The sequence below is a fragment of the Microtus oregoni genome, unplaced genomic scaffold (assembly GCF_018167655.1).
Source record: "Microtus oregoni isolate MIOR12 unplaced genomic scaffold, Mior012 000001F_ref0000356, whole genome shotgun sequence".
NCBI classification, from domain to species: Eukaryota; Metazoa; Chordata; class Mammalia; order Rodentia; family Cricetidae; genus Microtus; species Microtus oregoni.
In genome coordinates, this window is record NW_024543060.1 from 52803636 (window position 1) to 52822150 (window position 18515).

The window sequence follows — 18515 nt, forward strand, 5'->3', positions numbered from 1 at the left end:
CCTTAGTCCCTCCCAGTCTAAGGCACTCGACAACCCTAATACTTCTTCCTGATAGTTTCATCTCACAAAGCCTGGCTGTTGTTACTTGTGCTATCACCTTTTCAATTTATTATCTTAAGACTCATAAAAAAAGATGTAGAGAATGAAGAGTAGGTGTTTAAAGTAATTGGATCCTTTAGTTGGCAATGACAGAGACTTGGCTAGCACGAAGCAGGCGATGCTTCTCTGACTTTTACTTTGTTAGTTCTGTAGACAATCCATCAGGCCAGGGTCACTCCTGCTGTTAGCTTCTAGTTAGTTAGGATGTTGGAGGAGTTTAGAGTTAGCGGCATCCTGCTGTATTAATTAAACCAATTTGGTTATTGTTCTTCAAATCAGCAGAGCCAGAGATGCAGTTTACTGTATGGTACTTGCCAAGCATACATAAGGTCCTAAGTTTCATACCTAGCTTTGCAAAAAGAAAAAAAAATACAGATTTTTGGCTTCCTAATATCACTAAAATGGGAGAGAAACAGAAATGTATACAAGCTCTATTCAGAAAATGTTTGAGTTATAAGTGTTTTGCAATTAAAATAGATTTGCACTTAATCCTCATCAACTCAGGAGCAGTATCATCCACCTGTGATTTGTGATTGTAGAGATGTTATCTTCACCATCTAAATATGGACAGCAGCTGCCAAGCAGTTTTTTAAATGGAAGTTTTTAGTTCACTGAGGGATGCTACGCCTAAGGGGAATTATTTGTGCTATCAGGGCATAGATTCATGAATATTCATGAAGTGGACATATCTGTTGACCTACAAGTCTTCCCCCTTGAACTACTGTTTTCTTAAAGGTAATCACTATCATGGTTACTAATACCAAAGAAATTTCTGCTTGACTTTGCAGTTTCTAATAATGGAATCACTGTACATGTAATTTTGTGTTATATTTCTTTGGTTTGCTTTATACTTTTCAGACAGGGCCTTGTATAACTCAGGCTTGCTTTGAATTTGTCGTGTAGCCGAGGATAACCTTGAACTTATCTCTACCTACGAAGTTTGTTTTGCTTTTTGGGACAAGGTCTTGCTGCATAGACCATGCTGACTTTGAACTTAACCATTCTCTTGACTCATATTTTAAGCACTGGGACATGTAAATTGTTAAATTAATTTTTTCTGTGATCTCATTAATAAAGTCACATGCAATATATCTTGTTGCCATATTCTATTATACAAACATATGATTTTAAAATCCAGTGTGATCAAATGTGTTCGCTGCTTATCACTGCACATGTGCGCAACTTTCTTCTGAGCATGCTTCCAGAAGCGTAATTTTTGGACCCTAGAAATATATATATATATATCTTAATAGATACTATCCATGAGATTTTCAGAGAATCCATACTATAAATCCCACAGTATTGGATAGTTCTCTACTCTTTAAGTTTTTGCCACCACTTTACATTCTTAGTGGTTCAGAATTTTGACCTTTCATGCATGTATTGATGATATTATTGCAGTTGATCTTAATTTTCCCAAAGATGAATGAGATTGAATATGTTTTTCATGTTTGTTGCCAATTTGGATATTGTCCATTGACAAGTGTCCACTGAAATCTTTTATCTAATCTCTCACTCGTCTCCATTGGTAATAGTACTTCAGCTTGCTTATGTGATTTACCAGTTAGATATATTGCACATGTCTTCTATTTATATCTCTGTGTTTACTTATTTACTTATTGTTCAATTTTGATATACAGGAATCCCTCATTTAATATATTTGAGTTTGCTATTACTTTTTACTTACAAGTAGTTGTGTAAGCACCTGTTTGTAAAATGTCAGTATTCTCATCATCTTCTTTGTTTCATTATAGCTTCTGGAACTTTAAAAATTTCCCCTCCATGCTTGGATAGCTAACGTAACAGGATTGAATTTTGCTTATGGTATGATGTAGCAGTTAAGAATGATTTTCTTTCTTCTATATGGATAGCCAAGCTGAGCTGGTACACAGTGTAACTTACTTTCCACAGTGGATCGATAATAGCAATGATGATAATGATAATTTAATGAATAATACTTTCAGTGGAAATGACCACAGTCAAAACAAACAATTCAAAATTAAACTTAAAGCAAATGTTAGGTGGCTGGCTATGTCTGAGAACCACCTTGGAGCAATGTTAATAATCTTTACAAAATCAGTTCCTCTGTAGCTGTGAAGAGGACACAGTATCTCTCTTTGAAAACTAATACGACTGTTTGACTCCTACTATTTAACATCCTTGTGATCATGACCCGAGGTAGGATGTTTTGTTAGGTGTCATTCACTCAGTGACAGTATGCTTCATTGCCTATGATATCCTTTCTATGAACCTACGATTAACACTCCTCACAGTTTGTGTAAACTCAGTTTAGTATTCTTTGTAACTTACTGTGCAAAATGAAACATTTTCTTGTTTTGTAAAAAAGTGGACTAAAAATCTAAAATTCTGTTTTGCTTGTTAGTTCAATAGAGTGTATCCTCTTTCCCTTTATTATTCAATTTGGAATTGCTATTGGGTAATGCATATAAATTCTCCAGTATATTATTAGAACAGTCTATTAAATTATGAATTTATGAGCAATGTATCCACCTTCTGCATATGGATATTATGTAAAACTGTGGTCATGCATTTCATTTGCTCAACACAGTGTGACCCACAGGAATATAGTTTGTCTATGAGCATCTTAAAACTAGTTACAGGCTAGTGGGTCAAAGCAGAGACCGAAACAAGAGATAAATTGTTGTTTTTCATTATGAATAATAAGTTGAAATGCATATGCCAAATATTATATTAAATATAGTTATCTCTATTGCTTCTATATATTTAGGTGCCTGTGAAGGCTTATATAGAACTCAAAGTGGGAAATATTTGCTGTTTATGAGCGGTATGTCTCAGGATAAGAAGGTGGCATAAGGGGTATGGCATTTTGTCACAGAGAGATAACACTCTGTGTGGCCATGGAAATGAGAGCTACTTAAGCCAAACTCAATGATGCGTGATGAGAACAAGCGGGCTACGACTCTTCCCACTCAACTAACTCTGTAGCGACCTCAGGAGACTGGCTCCTTTGAGCAGATCTGCTCATGGATTGCAAAAAGACCAACTGAAAGCTCAGATGAAATGGATGAACGGGGAAGGTTTCCATCTCTTAGCAGCTATGAGGAGCTGTGTTATAGCGGAATGCATGTGTGGAGGTTAATTTGAACCCCATGTTCTGTTCTCTCTGCAGGAATAGACACCTGCTTGGAATGTAAACCATGGCGTGACTTGATCTCGAGCTTGCCTCGTAGATACACACACTCTCCTCTCTTCCCCAGATGTCTCCCACACTAAAATTAACCAAAACCCAAAACTTGGCTGTGCTCAATAAGTGTTTGTCAATCTCTGTAGTTTGTTTTATCTGGCCAAAGGATACCCAACCTTCTGATTCCTATAAAGTATTTTTTTTGTGTCTGAAATTCCCTTTTATTTTTTACCTCCTTAACATTCTGATCTTGATAACGTTTCTCTTTGGATCTGTAGTTATTTCCTTAGGTGACTTCCGATAATTAAAAATAAATTAATTAAACAAACCATCACCACTATCACTATCAAAAAAAACTGTTTATAATAGGTACACTCCCCAAATGTATCTTTGCTTTTCCTTTTGCTTAATTTAAAGATTTTATGCTTCTCCATGCAAAGGAAGACTGTACTCTTTTCACATGGAGTTGTTATCTGAAGGCAGATGTCCTGTTAGGTTGGAAATTTCTGTTTCAAGCACTCTTTGTTCCGTAGACCTTGATTTGGTGTCTTGAATCTAGCATTTTACATGTAATTATTTTAGATGTCACTGAAATAAAGTTTGAGTGACTATTCTGAAAAATACACACTTTTGAGATTTATGCACAGTGAAGTTACAGTCTTCTCTCTTGGGGGAAAAACCGCATTGTGGTTGTGTATGACGTAACAGTTGGCATGCATTCTGCAAAATGTCATTAGACAATTTGATCAATGTCTGAACATCATCAATTACACCAGCATAGATTTACAATACACTATTACTATGTAATATAAAGCACACTATGAGTCCCAGGGATGCGATAAATAAAGGGAATTTAAATAACGCTCGTGAGTTGTATGTGAGTGGTAGAGTTATTTCTTATCTTGAAAGCACAAGACCCTGGGTTTGATACATTCTACCAGTCTAGCATGAAAGAGGAAGATGCAATCAAGAGACATGCTGAGGGATGAAGGGGCCTCGGGAGATGGTTCAGTTGGTAAAGTGTTTGCTCTGTGAACACGAGGACCTGGGTTAATTTCCCAGAAGCTAGGTGTGATAACACATAAACTTGTGATTATAGTGTCAGGGAGGAAAAACACAAATGGTAACCCTGGGACTTGATGGCCAGCCAGTCTGGCCTAATCAGTGTATTTCAGACCAGGGAGAGACACCTGAGGTTGACCCCAGCCCTCTATATGTGCACAATGCATATACACACACAATGGCAGCATTTGCACAAACATACTCTCACAAAGAGACATGGTGAGTAGGTGGTGGTTGAAACTGTTGCTGACAAAACATGAGAGATCAGAGGCTTTTTGTGTGAGTAGCAGAAAGGGCATCAGTGATAAAGATTAGCACGGGAAACATGCTAACCTTTCATTGTCATGTATGATGTGTGCACACTTGCATAGCCACCCTTGCATGCACTGTTGGCTCGGCAGCATTTGCATAGCCATCCTTGCATGCCGCTGTTAGCACAGCGGCTTTGTTAACACCACCATCACAAACACTGTTGTGCCGTGTCACTAGGCAATAGGAATTTTCTAGCACCACTTTAATTATTTTTGGAGGGGGCATCTTCTTATGAGCCATGTATTGTTGACAGTAACGGTTGCGTGTGACATGTGATTATCCTGCTCTTGAGTAAGGAAAACGTAGTAGAAATATTGTTTCCCAGGAATAAATGAGAAGCAGGTGCAGGATTTGCCAGCATTTGTGTTATTTCCTGCGTTGAGATGCTGTTATGCTGACAGGACCTTCAGATGCTGCCTTCAAGACAAATAATCTCTGTTCCCAAATATCCTGGAGGAAAAAATTGGAAGCTCTTGGCTTTCTGCTGCTCGCTTCTCAAAAATATATCTGATTACATAGACACATTTTGCAAAAACATGCATTCTGCCTGTGCACTTCACTGAAGGACGACCAAAGCAAATGCTGACAGGAGCGTATTCAGTCACAATCGCAAATCTAAGGCGGAAGCAATCATAATTGAGCAATAAAGGCCATACCCATCCCAGAACTGTTCAAATGACATGGAAGCTGGGCTCCTGCAAAGGTTCCCAATGCTCTACTCTCATGGAAAAGGGACAGTAATGTTCTTTCATTAAAGTGTTGGTACGGAGACCAAAATTATCCTCCCACTTCGGTGGATGTCCATTTTTGTAACATGGCCCAGCTGCAGCCAAAATACATTACAGTATCCAAGAAGACTTCCTGCAGTCTGTTCCGCAGCAACTAAATAGAAGGAAGCTGGTTTGTTTGTAGACATAATGGAATGTTTGGAGTCCTGAATCTCAGAGGCAAAGGAAGATTAGTTAAACAAGGACAAAGGCTCCTGAAGCCTAACTCCACCCCCGAGTCACTACCTTTACAAGCTTGGAAAGCCCTGGCCATACCCTGTATGAAATTAGCTTGTTAGCCTTGCCCTCAGTCTGCCCAAAGCTGGTGTGTCATTCATTGTGCTGGCCAGCTGGCTATTAGCAATTGGGGGTTTTGGAATTCTTCTTTTCTTTGGATAGTGAGAATTTATGAAAATGTTAGGTCCTGGGGGCTAGGAGAGGAAATGATACCTAAACATACAAAGTAGAGAAGGAAATGGCAGGAGAAATAGAGCAATGATATCTAATTTCGATAATTAGTCATTAGCATCGTGGGGGATCCTAGGTGATATAGGATAGAAATGCTGGTAATGCCGCACTCTGCAGTGAAGAGCCCAGGGTTCAGCAGGAACTAACAGTGGCTGCAGGACAGAATGATTGAGATTGGTTTGGAGTGAAGTAGCATGCCAACCTGCCCAAGGAGCCCCATCCCCCCTGCCATTCTGGAAGAGCACACAAGACACACAGATATTTGATTCGTGAAGCTCTCTGAAAATAGCAGGGTGGACAGAGAGCCTCTTTATAGGTAGGACTCTTTCTCTGGGACATTGCAAAGCTCTTTCTCCCTAAGAACCCTTCTGTTTCTTCTCTCTCAGTGTTAGTTGGGGTTCTATAAGGAAGAAGAATTGATAGGATGAATATTATTAACAGTAATCGACTGATGCTGATAGAAAGGATGGTTGGCATTGTTTGCCAGCTGTTTGCTTTGAGGTTCTCTCCTCACTCTTCTCTGTTCTTCATACTCTCAGGGCGTCCTGCAGGTTGGCAGCTTTGCCTGAAATGACCAATGGGGTTATTAGTGGGAAGTAAACGAGTGGGAAAAATGGAAAAGCCAGGAAGATTGCCCCCAATTTCCATCTTAGGTGACTGCCTCAATAGCAGCCATGCTGTCTCTGTGGCTCTAGCAGGTTCTGAAAAGTCCCCCATAGTCCCAGCACAATCCAGACAAGGGCAGTTTCTAAGACAAAACAAAGATGTTTTGTTTCTGAGGTTGAAAGGGTAAAGAGTTCCTGCTGCAGAGTTTCTGGTTTTCCTTACTAGCCCAATTTTTCCTGAAAATCTAGTTTCTCCATTTGCCTTATCTAGATGGCTCTTCATCCTGACTATATCATATCATCAGTAATTGTTTTCCACAGGTGTATCCTGGCATTCTTCTAAAACGTACTCTGCATCTATTCTCTTTGGAATAGTACGACAAAGGTGGGGTAGAGTGGAAAGATAACAAATTCTCAAAGAACAGATAGATATTCTACTGAGAAAGGCAGGTATGGTTTCTTGGATAAGAAAGAATATGTCAGCAACTAGAATTCCACCAGGCTTCACAGACATTGTGTCATCCAAAGAAGGAGAGTGTTGACAGGGGAAGACCGAGGGGGAAGAAAAAATGAAGATGGTACTTTTCAGGATAACTGTACAGGTGAAGGCAGAGCTGAAGGGTGTGGCCTTCTGTTTGGGGACTGTAGTAATAGGAGCGGCGGGGCTGCGTCCCCGGCACCCGGCCGCCCACATGGCTAACTCTAGCTTATGCCCCGAAATAATTACACGGAAACTGTATTCTTTTAAACACCACTTGGCCCATTATATCTAGCCTTTTCTCGGCTAACTCTCGCACCTGGATGTTGTAATAATTGGAGTGGTGGGGCTGCGTCCCCAGCACCCCCGCCACCTGCATGGCTAGCTTTAGCTTATGCCCCGAATTACACGGAAACTATATTCTTTTAAACACCGCTTGGCCCCTTAGTTTTAGTTTTTATTAATCTATGTAGCACCAAGAGGTGCGTTTACCAGGGAGATTCTAGCCTACATCTGTCTGGAGTGGAAGAATCATGGCGACTCCTGACTCAGCGTCTTTCTCCCAGCCTTCTGTTCTGTTTACTCCTCCCACCTATGTTTTAACCTATGAGGACCAAGCACTTTCTTTATTGCTTAACCAATGAAATCAACAGATTGATATATGACACTCCCACATCACTTCCCCTTTTCTGTGTAAACAAAAAAAGGAATGCTTTAACTTTAACATAGCAAAATTACATATAACAAAACAGTTATCAAGCAAGAATTACAGTTACAATATTTATATCTATTTTATCTTTTATCATAACTAAGGAAAATTATAACTATCTATTCATTCTTCAACTCCATCAAAGACTCCAGAAGGATATAATACTGCCTAAGAAAACAAGAAATAAGAAAACTCTAGAAATGACAGAGACATCTCGCTGCCTGGACAGTCACCCAAAGTTCTTTTGTACAGTTGGGGCATCCATCTTCAGCCTTCAGGCCCAAAGTATCCAGCAGATATTTTCATCAAGCAGGAAATTCCAAAGACAGTTCAGTCATTTTCTGCTGTGTCCTGCAGAATGTCTCGCAGACTCTTTCATGAGTCAGGAACCCTGAAAGACCATCTCACCTTTAGGCAAGTTCAGCAGTCCTCTCTCTGCGGGTTCTTTGTGTCCAGTTTATGCATCAGTCCAGGCAAGAACAGTTTCTTGCCCAAATGGCTATCAAACTCCATAACGAGCCTCTTCAATGCCCATCTTCCTCTCGAAGTAGATTGGTGCCACCAGGAGCAGACATGTCTCATTGTCATGAAAAGTCCTAAGTTATTAAAACATTTTAAATGCCATATTCTGCAGTCTTTGAAAGATATGAAGAATGTCTATCTAACTGAAATATATCTTTATATATCTCAAAAATCTAACTAACGTGACTACAAGCTTTACTATTATCGATGATTATCCATTAGCAACCTATATTTCCTATTATACATTACATTTTAAAAATGAACTACATAATCACAATACCTTAATCAAGATCAGAAATACATATACATATAACAAACTTGACCTTAAAATCCATACCAATGCAACCTATATCATTTCCCCCTTTAAATGTAAAAGAACATTTATAAACAATATTTTGGGAACATGGGCGCAGTTTTTCTCTCCAAACTGCTTCCTGCTGAATGGGGGCACTGTTAATCAGATCATTTAGGGTGTAACCTGTGTGCCAGGTTTATCTCAGTTGGCATTTGGGTGAAGCAATTTTTTGAGGGTGTTCACAGGAACTTTTCTGGAGGTCGTGGTCTATCATACCATATCGGGATAGATGCAATCCACAGGGTCTGGTCCTCTGTGAAAACAAAAGAAGACCCTCTCCAAAGCATCATATCCTTAGACCCAAATTTTGAAATTGTAATACCCTTATATCCATTCTGGTTTAGCTTGGCAGCCCATGTAATGAAATGTTGAGCACCAAAGACACTCCACCTGGAGCCTTTCTTTATGGCAGAACTGGCCTTTGGGCAAAAAAAATGCCCATACCTCAACCACTGACAAAGATACAGAGCGTGCATCAATGGATAAAACAGGACTGTCATATCCTGCCAAGACAGGGTAAGATAGTTTTGAAAAGTTGCTTGCCTTAGAAAATGGTATGTCAGTTATGTTAGGCCTTAGCCAAAGTTGGTTGCTTCAACGCTGCTAATATGACTTTGGGTGATTGCCCAGGTAGCTAGTTGTCTCTGTGATTTTGTTGCATGTTTTGGAAGTTGTTTTACTGAACTTCCTAATAACCCAGGTAACATTATTTCCCTTCTCAGATCTTCGATGGGGTTGAAGACTATATAAATGTAGTTACTTTCTCTCATGACTTGGCCAAGTTATTTATTATACAAGACCAAGCTAGTTAGAATAGGATATTTGTACTTATTGTACATAATTTCATAGTAGGTTTAGAACTCTCTTATTTAAACAAAAGGGGGAGGTGTTGTGGGAGGTCCTCCCACTCCTCCAGCCTATAGCTGCTGAGAATCCAGCCCATTGGGGCGTGGTCTCTCTCCCTTTAAAAAAGCGTCCACTTCCCTCTCCTCTCTCTCTTCACTTCCTGCTCCGCTGGAGACTAGACTCCTTTCCTGGTTGCGTAGAGGGCTGTTGTCTGGGACGGTGATCTGTAAGTTTTTTCCCCTTTAAATAAATACCACCCTATTAATCATAATTCCAAACTGGTGTGGCATTGTTTGTGACTTACGCCTTCAGGGGACTCTCGATTGAGGCTGGAACACAAATCAGGTGTTGGGGGTCATAGCAAGAGCCAGGAATGATGGGTGTGGTTTCTGCTGAAGGATCTTGAAGTTACATCTGTAGTTGGCATCTTTTCAGTAAGTTCTCAGTCTACTGTTTCACCTTCTGGAAGTTTACATTTCAAACCTAATCTGCCGGATATAGAATTAATCACAGTCTCTCACATCAAGATGGTTTATGCCCCAGTTAACCACTAATACCAAAAATTCGGGTGTTATCCTTTCTCTTGGTTACACAAAAATATGTACCCAAATATTACCCCTTGTGTCTCTCAAATTTGGGAGACTTTAACCACTTAACTCTAACATCTAGCCACCATGAACAAATACTTTTTTAAGATGTGCGTGTGCCTCTTAGTCACATGCCGCTTTAGGCCAGGGTACTCTTTTTCAGAATGCAGAGAAGTCTACCAGCTATCCTTCTGGGGACCCTTCTGGATCCCACTGCACTCAGATGAGTTAACTCTGCTCAGAGGAGGACTCACGAGGTCCTTTGGGAATGGCAGCCTGCCTGCCTTTCTAGTGTTAGGTATTGAATTTTATCTTACAACCTTACTAGAACCTTTGTAGTTACTGAAAAGACTCTTGACTTTTTTCCACACTGTTCTTTCTGTTTTGGACTGTCTCTTGTGAAAGATGTCAGAATTAAAATGGGATTACTTCTGCCAAATTCTAATGAAAAAATAGATATTAGGGCATATAGAATGGTCCTTGTGAAAATTTGTCTGACAATAAAAATATGGGAGTGCTATGGAGAAGGCTTATAGATACCAGATGAGTTTCTGTTGGAAAAGTTCAAGAATTCTTTGACTATGGGACTGAATAGGCTAGCAGCCCCTGACTTCTATCAGAGAAAGACACTCAGGGACTTGGCATTTGGAGTTCTCGAGAAACTGGTAGATATCAAGGGTGAACCCAATATCGAGGTCATCCCATGAGCACAGATTATTCAACATTCATGCTCAGATGTTGTTGGCTCCCACTTTCACCCCCAGCAGAGTAGGGGGACCCTCTCAGGAAGTAGACCTCTTCCAGTTTGCCTCAGAGCACTGATCATCTTCTATAAATACTGTGTTGATTGGAGTCCCCACTGTCTGTCAATTGGTATCATCCTGAAATAACAAGCAAGGGTTTCCTGTGAGTCAACCACAGTCACTTCACTTCAGATGCCGCCTGAAGGGTCTAAATTCAGAACCACTAATTAATTCATTCCCAGTGTCAGGGCAAAGGAACCCAAGCCCTCCCATTTCCTCTCCTTGATGCTGGCTGGGTGATATCACATGGGTTTCCTTAATTTAGCAATGTCATATTTGACAAGCATCTAGCACACCCTCTCCGATCTCTGTTTCCTTGAACAGAAGAGAGAAAACAAGAGATCAAGGCATGGATGCATCAGCCTGGCGGGTAAATGGCAAAGGTTACAATGTTATATTTAGATCTGTAATTTGCCCAGGAAAGATAATTGGGAAATTAAGTTTTCTGGTTAGGAAGTCAGCAGTCCTTCTGTTTTTGTATAGTCCTGTAGTTTTATAGAAGTTCAGGGCTTCAATACCTTTAGGCACTAATAATTAATTTAGAAAAAGTTGGAAGATGTTGCACATCAACTGCCTTTTTTAATGAGATAAGTCAAGGGGGCAGAGAGAAGGGAGTTTCTCATGGTAATTGGTTGTTAGAATCGCACATAGCCTTTTTAGCACATTCCTTTGGAAAGAGTGAGCTTTCAGATCATGTAAGAATTCCTGGCAAAAGCTACTGTTTAGTATATTCAGTAGGATTAAAAAAAGCACATGAAGCTGAGACGGAAGAAAGAACTGAGGGGACAGGGTGGGGATGGATTTGATAAAATCACATTATAGGCAAACACAAAATACTCAAGCAATTAAAAAAAACATTTAAAAAAGATGAAGAGAAAACCTTGCTCAGTTGTATCCAGAGAAATCACAGAAAACCAGCACCTTCTGTGTTCTTCTGTTCCTGGGAAGTTTTGCTTTTGAATTCCTGTGGGGAGACGAGAGTTTACCAATTAGGAGCTAGGAGTTCACGAAGGTGTGGTGGAATGACAGAAGTTGAGGTTTTGAGGAGTAGGAGGGTGGGTGAGAGTTTTACTGGCAAATTTCCCTATGAAGTTTCTCTGGGAACTGCATTTAGCCGAAAGTCTGGAGTAAGGATCTGCATTTCTAACACCATCCCTGATGAACTCTGTGCTGCTGGTCCAGGACCACACTGAGTCTCGAAAGTCTCAGAGGGTACTTTCCATCCCTGGTTGCAGAGGAAGCTCACTATAAGAACTGATAAAAATGCACTGATGCCTCTTTTCCACCTGAGATCAATTAAATGAGAAAGTGCACATTGGCTTCTGGATGTTTGAGAAGTTCACCAAGGGCAGTTCCTCCACCACCAAGCTTCAAACCCACTGGAAGAAGTGACCCTGAAGCCCTGCACTACAGGTACTATTTCTAGTTCAGGAACAACGTGGCGTGGGAGCTTGTTAGAGACAGAACCTCAGGCTCTACCTCGCTCACTGAGACAGAACCCTATTGCAACTAGACCCTTTGGTGATCCAAGAACACATTAAAGTTCTGCAGAAGGGGACCGTTTAAGGAGCCCCATAGGGAGGAGTTAAACTCAAATTTGTAAGTTCCTCTCATCTGCTTTTATTCTCACACAAAGTTTCCTGATTATTTTTCCTCTCTCTACTCCTCCCAGTTCTTCTCCAACTCTCCTCCCATCCAGATTCACTTACTTTATGTCTCTTGTAAGGAAATAAACAAGATTCTAAGAGGTAATAATAGAATAAATAAAATAAAGGATAAGATAAAAAAAACTAACATTGGATTTGGGTAAAGCAAACAAAGAGAAGGCAAAGAACTCAAGAGAGGGTACAAGAAACAGTGTTCTACTCATTTGTACACTTAGGAATCCCATAAAATCACTAAACTGAAAGCCACAGTATTAGTGCAGGCCCTGTGTGTGCTGTTTGAGTCTCTGTGAGGTCATGTGAGCTTTGCTCATGTTGATTTAGAGGACCTCTGGTTCTTACATTCTTTCTACTTCTTTTCCACAGGGCTCTCTGAGTTCTGAGGGCAGGAATTTGGTGAACATATCCTATTTATGACTGAGTGTTCCAAGGTCTCTTGATCTCTGCATTAATGTTTGGCTCTGGGTCTCTGTAGTTTTTTCCCATCTGCTACAGGAGGAAACTTTTTTGATGATGGCTGAGTATAACAGAATGTCATTAGGAGTCATTTTATTCCCACATTTTAAAAAACGAACAGTTGTATTTGGTATTACTCTAGGTCTCTGGGCCACCTAGTTTCAAGTTTTTGGCCACCCAAGCAGTCTCAGGTATGGGTTTCATGTTGTGGAGTGGTTCTTAAGCCAAATCAGATGTTGGTTGATTATTTCTACAGGCTTTATACCGCCATTGCCCTTACGTGTCTTGCAGGCAGGACACCATTGTAGATCAGAGAGTTTGGGGCTGGGTGGCAGTTATGTTTCTTCTTTAGTAGTTTGCAGAAAACTTCTTGTACCAAATACTTTAGAACATAGGGGTATAGGCTCTATGTAGGCACTAGCTCAATTTCTCCATGGAATGGTTCATGTGGGTGCTGTCTTCAGCAATGAGGCCTTGCTGTCAGTTTGTGGAGAGAAACCTATAATAGTCTTGACAACAGCCTGGATTGTTTGTGGATTCCCACAAACAATAACTCAATTAGATGCAACCCAGTCCTAGTATTAGAAGCTTCATTTGGTGAATAGGAATGTCCAGTAGGGGCTCTGCCTCCCCATTATTTGGTAGTTTTATTTATATTACCTTCATATATGTGTATGTTTCAGGAAACTTTTACTGTATTAGGTCACCATACTATTCCTTGAATGGCCCATAATCTTAGCTGTCCCTCTCCATATTTTCTCCTCTGTCACCATTTTACCTTTCCCTCCCAACTTGATCCTCCTGTTCTGGCCTCTCCCTTCCATCCACAACTATCCATTCGATTTCCCTTTCCTGGGGAGATCTATCTGCCCCCACCCCACTCCCTTACTCCCTTTGTGGTTCTTGGGTTATAGCTAGGTTATCACTGACTTAACTCGTGAATCTTCCACATTTCCAGAGACTTGTTGTTTGTGCTCTGCAAGTCTCTTGCCCTCTTATTTCCCTAACCTGTCTTCCCATTTCCCTCCACAAAGGAGCATTTCAGTCTAGAAGAAACATCCGCAACATCCTTTTCAGCCTGAGTATGCTGTCCCATCCTATTCCCAACCCCAGGAATTAGGGCTATATATCTTATGGGGCAGTTAAGATTCCTCTTTTCCTTACTGCCTCAGAATTCACAGTATAATGGTGGTCTTAGAACACGATTCTGCAGTTAGGTTTGTCTGACCATAAAGAACATATTAACATATTTTACACACGTGATGTATTACAGAGCTTTGTAATTATCAAAAACCATTCATGTTTATTGTAGCCTCATTAAAATACTTTACACAAGCCTATTATTCTTTTCCAATGAGCCATTGCACTGAGATTGAGAATATTTAACTACTTTTTCAGATACTCTAGGCAAAAGCCCAGTACATCCAGTATTGAAAGGTTGTTCTTTTAATTTTAAATCCCTCTACAACATGACAGTATTTTTGTTTCTTTCTTTTTTTAAAAAAACATTGCACCCACCCACTGTGACAGTGGAACTGATCTACTGGGAGCTCACCAAGGCCAGCGGGATAGGGACTGAATAAGCATGGGATGAAACCGGACTTTCTGAACGTGGTGGACAATGAAGGCTGATGAGAAGACAAGGACAACGGCACTAGGTTTCGATCCTAATACATGAACTGGCTTTGTGGGAGCCTAGCCTGTTTGGATGCTCACTTTCGTGGTCCTGGATAGAAGTGGGAGGACTTTGGACTTCCCACAGGGCAGGGAATCTGGACTGCTCTTCATTCTCGAAAGGGAGGGGGAACGGAGTGGGGGGGGAGGGGGAGAAGAGTAGGGGAGTAGGGGGAGGGCGATGTATGCGAGGAGGGGGAGGGAAATGGGAAATGGGGAGGAGGCAGAAAAAAAATAAACTTAAAAAAATATATATATATCATTTTGATGGATTTGGAGGGCTTAAATAAAACAGAGCTGAGTTAAATGAAAACAAGAAAACATTTATCTCATTCTTGTTATCTGATTATGAACACTGACCAGGATAGAAAAAAAAATCAATAAGTCAGTTTAGGCAGAAGGTGAAAATTTAAATGCTGCCGTTGGTCTGTGCCGATTGACAGATGAGTTCTCCCCGTGTGCAGAGAAGCTGCTTTCACTTCTTACAAAGCTCTGTTCTTCATGGATATTGTTGCTCAATACTTAAACATATTTCAGAAAACAACCAGTTCACAAAGTAAGCAGTTTTTTTATTAAATGATAAGTCAATGTTGTAATGATTTTTGAGAAATTTTTGGCAAAGTGGGGATACGTTCACATTTGTGATTGGGAATTAGAATGTATCTATTTTAAATAAATAAATTTTAGAGAAAAATTTAAGCAGAGGTGCTAGAGGTATTCCTATTGCCAGGGCAATCCACATTTTATTTTCTTCTTTTTCTAGTATAAAACCACCAGTCTGGTGTGATGAAATGAATCTAAAATTGAGAAATTTGAATTCTCTTGGAAGCCAGAGTTTTCCTGTGTGGTCAGGAAGAGGCAACATATGAAGCCCCCGTCACCTCATTTGTGCCCTCTACCATTAATCAGCTCCTCTTTCACTGGGGCAAAAGTCAGAGCTAGTTGGGGAACTCAAAAGTTACTATATGCTTCAAAAATAGCCTGGTCATTTGTTCAAATACAAAATAATTTGAAATTCAATATGGAATCACATTTCTTTCCTTGTCATCTTTTATAGATATTTGGGATTCTGTAAACAATCTAAGATGCAGTCTATGTTTTAATAAAATTATACAAAAACTAGGCTCTAGATGATTAATACAATTTACCAAGCTCGAGTCTGGTTCCCGGGTGATAAGTGAAATCAGAGATAAAAGCCATTGTTCCCCTATTTGGCTTTGGATGTGAGTGGACTCTGTGAACTTTAGGATGTGTGAGGTAAGAATCACACTAAAACTATTGTACTGAGTTATTGTTATTCTAAGTAGATAGTAAAAGATAAGACAACATAATATCTAGTATAAAAATATAATAACTATCCATTAATATCTTAGTTCTCTTCACTTAGGTTAGGCCGTACATAAGTGAATTCAGATGCAAAACTATCCTAATTACTTACAGTGGAGAGAAGAATTGATAAATCGACAGAATTTTTTTCAACTCTGAAATTGACATCCCAGTTTTGGAATATGCATTTCAACACTGTCCTTACAAATCAGAAAAAAAAAAAACCCACAAAGCAAAGAAAATGCAGGCTTGGACACCAGCAGTGGCCCCGTTAGCCAAGCAGTCAGTCAATTGAGAGCCAGCTGCTTCTTCCTAGTTAAGCCTTCCCCTTCCAACAAGCAGTTTTTAGATTTTACTTTCTATTAGGCCAACTGCATGGGGGAAGGAAAAAAAAAACTCCAAATTGCATTATACAGCACTCACTTCCCTTCCTATAGATTTCCCCCTCTCATCCTTCCAGGAACATTGATTTTCTACCTGGGTTTCAGAAAGAGCTCTTCTCCCCAGGCATCTTCATTTCGGTTGCTGACCAAAGCATTATTCATACTTTTCCAGTGACCATGCCGATGTCACACCTGCTGCTAGGTGCTCCATTCTCTGAGTGACATAAGCCATGCCAGCCTTTGGAGGAGAAGTGATTTCAGAATGATGCTTTCCAAGAACAGAGAGCCTTCCACTGATGCTAGCTTCTTTTATTACAGTGTGGTAGACAGTGCTGTCTTGGAGGATTGCAATCCTATATTAGCATGTAGATAGTTCCTCACACAAACAAAATGCTTTTCTGTGGCTCTGTTACATGCCCTGGTCAATATCCTTATTCTTAGCCCAATTCTGAAGATGCGGAAATGGGCTCAGGGAAGACATGGGATCACGAGCATCCCTACTACTGCCTCATATGGAGCTGACTCTTGCCTTCAAGAAGTACAGAGATTTTATGAAGATAATTAGAGCCAGATCCATATCTGAAACATATTGTGAGCAGAACAGACAAACATCCATGGTCAGAAACAGTAAGAATAGCTGGCATTATTAATACAGTGCTTTACAAACTGTATCCTCGGAGCTGAGAGTAAAATTCTGAACTGAGACTAATTCTTCCTCTCTTCAGTTGTTTCTGCCCAGTGTTTGGTTACAGCGAGGAGAAAAGCCACTAATACAATCCTGCAGTCTTCTTATTTAACTTGGAATTTACTTTTTTATCTGACATAAGACATAGGAAGGGAGCAAAGGAAGACTCCCATCACCCTACTGTGACCACCCTGTAACTTGATGGCTGCACCTGCCAGAGGTGAGAGGTTGAATTCTGGCCCCAACCCCAGGACTTACTCATTCCCATCCTACTTCCTGATTTGCTCTTTCTGCGTTCCCACAGTATCTTGTCTTGTTGGAGGATTTAGAGTAAAGCTCTTTGATCAGAACTATAGCTCAGGTACAAATATGTCCAAAGTGTTTTACCTTAGCCTGAAATCAAATGGTCTGTGGTCCTCAAGATGTAAAACAAAAGGATAACGGATCAGGTTCAGGAGAAAAAAAGATAATCATTATCATTTTCTATGAATGCCAGCATTACTATCTATTTTTATTTAAGAATGACTTTAGAAAGCATTTCCACTGAAATATTTCCACTCCCATTTGAAGAGCAACTCTAAGGACAACACATATGGTAAGGGACCAGACATGCACCATAGGGTAGATAACCACAAGCCTCAGTACCATCTGCAGGCTTGGGAGTCCGTTCCTTGGGACCTTCACAGAGGTGTCGGGATCCACACAGTGCGCTGGCCCTCCTTATATACATGTCCTTTGTTCATTGCTGACCACAGTGCATAGATTTCTGCTAGAAATTCTGAATTTTGTTCTCACACTGTGTTATGTTGATGATAGTGTATGAACTTTGCAGCCGTTATGTCTGTAGCTTGTTGATTAGTGTATGTGTGGACCACAGGCTAACCCCATCATGCATTCATAAGTTTGGAGATACCTTCTCTGAAGACCACTTAAACATCATCTGCTTTTGTAACTGACTTCCTTAAAATCCAATATATTCTGAAGGATATGATCAATAAGCAGATGGCCCAAGCCCATACACATGCCAAGAAATGAGGCGTCTAATTAACAGTTAGACAAGGGTGTGAGGCGATTGCAGAAGGAAAATAGAGACCCTGCCTGGGCTGGGAAACCCCTGGATAGGGGAATCAGGGCTGCTGGTGTGACATGGTGTTGAGCAGTGGCTATCGGAAGAAAGAACGCAGCTAAACCCTTCAGGCATACTCATTAGGACTTTACAAATTTCCCAATTATCTTTTGACCTGGTCTGGAGCAGGCATCTTTCCAGTGCCTTGAGAAAAGAACCAACAGGGAAAGAAAAAAAGAATACAAAATCGTTTGGTGTTAATAGGAACCTGGTAGAAATGAGAAGTGATGCATTCTTGGCAGCAAGCGATGGCTACAGGAAGGACAAGCGTCTATCATGGCGGCAAAGGAAGTTTTCCCTTCTTTGCAAAGTGGTGGGTGCTCCCAACAAAGGCCAGGAAGAGACAGTTTGTGGGAGGCCAATACATTTCACAGTGAGTCCCTAAGGAACTTCAGCAAATCTGCAAACTCCATGGGCGACAT